Source organism: Macadamia integrifolia, unplaced genomic scaffold, assembly GCF_013358625.1.
Source record: "Macadamia integrifolia cultivar HAES 741 unplaced genomic scaffold, SCU_Mint_v3 scaffold3109, whole genome shotgun sequence".
Lineage (NCBI taxonomy): Eukaryota > Viridiplantae > Streptophyta > Magnoliopsida > Proteales > Proteaceae > Macadamia > Macadamia integrifolia.
Genome location: NW_024869211.1, coordinates 4,108 through 8,214, shown reverse-complemented (window position 1 = coordinate 8,214; position 4,107 = coordinate 4,108).

The following is a 4,107-nucleotide window of genomic DNA, read 5'->3' as shown; positions in this document are numbered from 1 at the left end:
TGCGATAAATAAAAGTGAAACATATATAGAAGTCTAATCCCTGAATTCTACTAGATGAGCATATAAATATAGGAAAAGAAAAAAGGAGGCACTCAATATTGTTATAAAGAAGAAAATACCATCAGCTTCAGTTCTTGGAAGCATCCAATAGATGGTGAAGCCAAGTTACTTAAATGTGTACCAAAGCAGTAGTTATTAAGAATTACATAATGAAATATGATATCTGCTGACAAAGACATTATGATTGCAGAATCTATGAGGCAAAATATGAAGTTCATTTGGAAACCTGACATCTACATTCTACACTATTCTACCTATAAGGCAAAGCAGGGGGAGTGCAAGAGCAAAAAGTATGCTCATCACCATTCTTACTTCAAGTGTGGGATGACAAAAGCATATTTAGCGGCGATAAGGAATGCATGAGGACTCTTTTTGTGTAGATAGGTAAGTAGTAAGATCTACAATCTTTTTGGGATATAATATTTAATTATGCTAACTTTGTCAAAGCAGAAAATATGTTACTATAATTGGCATCTTTAATTAATATGTGGCATAGCATACAAATATAATATACATGTATTATGTGCAGTCGATACATCAAACAATAATCTACCCATCCAAAATATATCAAGGGTAATTCTTTTCTCGAGGACCAAAACCCAATCCATAATTATGAAGCATATTTTTGTATATTTTCAACAATGACCTTTACTTTCCTTTGGAAGCACTTGACTCTTGTATTCCAGATATCACAGCACACTTCAGAAGGCATCCACAAAAATGAAGTGCAAAGCTATCAGTTACATCAGTGTCTCTTTTTATTTTTTTCCCTTTGAGTACTTGTCAGTATCTCTTTTACCAAAATGGATAAACTATATAAGCAGCAAACATGCCCTAAGGAACTTCATCTAGTTGTCTAATCTTACCACATTTTAATTGAATATAACAAATCAGATAATTTGCATTAATTTAAAAAACAACAACTGCATAGCACAGTAAATTGAATGTATCTTAAACCTGTAAGAGTGGAAATTGAGCAGAACAAATCAACTAGAGGTTTCCCAGTACCTTAGCAGCTATAGATTCTAAAAGCACCCCAATTGTCATCCTTGAAGGAAATGTATGTGGATTAATAATAAGATCTAGTCGCATTCCTGTAACTCTTGAGAAAGGTATGTCGATGTCAGGCCACAGTTGTGAGCAAACACCTTTCTGCCAATGCCTCCTACTAAACTTATCTCCAATGGCAGGAATTCTTGGGCGTCGGAAATGGATATTTTCTTGTTAATGTTATAACCAGAATGTAAAAACGAATGATATTTAAATGCAATCTAGAAGAAATTTCATATTTTCTTAATGCATTTCAGATGTTTAAAACATTTGTAAATTATATTTTCAACATATTGTAATCAGAAACTAAAAAAAAAAAAAAAAAGCATAATTTGGTCTTATCATTATAGAGTGGCAAAAACGGCGACGAGCTATTGCTTGAAGGAAAGATGAGGAGACTATCTCCACCAAACAGAATTTGACACTCCACATGTCACAAATTATGGAAACCTATCCAATAAGCCGTTCGAAGCACAATACTAGGTTGATTGCAGCATGCGGCAGCATAGGATGGGCAAGTTATACTCTAATTCAACTCATAGAATGAGTAAGTTATACTCAACTCAACTCAATCCAACCTTATCCTAACTAAATAGGGTTAGCCACATGGATCTTTTTTCTCCAATGAGATCTATTTAAAGTCATGCTTGTTACAAGTCCTAAGCTATAACTTTTCTCACCACTTCTCCTAGAGTCATTTTAGGCATACCCCTAGCTCTTCTAGCTCCTTTAATCTGAATCAAATCACCGCTCCATACTCAAGCATTCAAATGCCTCTGTTGCACACATCCATGCCTCTTCGAAAGACTAATACATCATGTATCGGAGGAACTAAATTAACTATAATTTTTTCATTTCTTATATTATCTTTTCCAGTTTTATCACTAATTCATCGGAACATTCTCAGTTAAGTTACACTAAGTTTGTTAATATGTTGTTTCTTCACTTCACAACATTCAACTTCATATATATTTCTAATCAAATATCGGTCCTACAAAAAAAAAATTTAAGTTTTAAAGGAGTGTGTCAATCACACAACACTCTGGACGCTCTGTCCACTTCATCCACCCTATTGTAATTCTTTGTGCAACATCATCATCTATTTTTTCTTCTTTATTTATAATTGAACCTAGGTACCTATAAATTTTCATTTTGTGATATTTCCCTATCATCAATTATCACCACCTAACTTTTAGTCCTATTTGTTACTAACTTTACACACATCATATACTCTGCTTTTGTTCTACTTATCCTAAAACCTTTTGATTTCAAGGTTTATCTCCATGATTCTAACTTTGCATTTATCTTTGTTTTTTTTTCACCTATCAAACAATATAATCAGGAAAATCATAAACCAAGGTATCTGATCTCATATGTCTCTAGTCAACTCATCTATGATTAGTGCAAATAATATAGGCTTAAGGCTAAACATTAATGTAATCCAATTAGAATTGGGAATTCACTACCCTTCATCCCCCTAGTTCTTATATTAGCCACAATACCATTATACATAACTTTAATTATGTCCACATCTTAACTCAAAACGTTTTTCTTCTCTATATTAGCTAAATCAACTCTTTAGAGACTATCATATGCTTTCTCTAAATCAATAAAGACCACAAAAAGATCATTCTTAAATTCTCTAAATCTTTCCATTATCCTCCTAACCAAATAAATAGGTTCTATAATTGATTAAAACCAAATTAATTATTCAAAATATTAGTTTCTTGTCTCAGACGGGTTTCAATTACTCACCCATAATTTCATACTATACCTCATAAGTTTTATTCATCTATAATTATTACAGCTTTGAATATCACCTTTAGTTTTATAAATCGAAACTCCAATGCTTCTCCTCCATTCATCCGACATTTTTTTTTGTGCTCATATTCTTATTAAATAACTTAGTCAGCCAAATTATTCCACAAATTCCTAAGCTCTTCCACATGTCTATTAGAATACCATCTAGACTTAGTGCTTTACCTATTTTCATCTTTAAAATACTTTAGATACCCTAATTTTTCATATATGTCTAAGGATGGTGATTTACCACTTGTCAGGAATGGATACCATATTAAAGGATTTAAAGGTTAATGTATAATTTTGTAGGTTAAAGTAGGTTGGGTGATGGATTGTCTTGGTGGTAGACATAATGCATGTAGGACATTTTGGCTTGACCGATTTATATGGTACTTCAGATAGACAGTCGGTACCTTATTATAGTCTATCGTTATAAGCATGTGACTGATTTGTAGTGGTGCATCAAGTTGATAGCCGGCACTTATTATAATTAGCCATAACCTGTCAATCTTTTTGCATGGATCCTTGCGCTCGTCCTTCATTGGTATCTCTATGTAGCCGACCCCATTAAGTTGAGATAAGGTTTTGGATGTTGTTGTATCTAAGGCTGGTGATTTTTTAATAGTTATTACAACCTTCTAAAACACTATTACTTGTATAGTTTTCATTTAGTAAGTTGTAAAAATAGTTTTTCCAAAATTGTAGCTTGTAGCTCTTATCCAATCCCACTTGGGGAGCATAAACGCTAATAATGTTGACCACTCTATATCTAACATCAGCTTTAAGGGTAGGATCCTATCTCCCACTTTTTTAACATCTACCATATCGTTCTTCAGGTCTTTATCCACCACTATAGCAACTCCATCTCTGCCACTTTGGTCTTTCGATTACCAAAGTTTAAAGTCATCCAACATCTTAGCTTTCATCCCTTTCCATCTCGTCTCTTGGATAAATGCAATGTTAATCCTTCTCCTCCTCATGACATCCATCAACTCCAAACTCTTGCCCGTCAACAAACCAATGTTCCAAGTAGCACATCGAATCCTATTTTTATGGCCAACATTCATAACACACTCTTGTATATGTTGCAAGTTCGATCGATGTCATGTGTCGTTTGTTGAAAATGCCCTGACAACAAGAACAAAAGCCATAAGACACAAAAAGAGGTAAAATATGATCAAAAAAATATGGGGATCC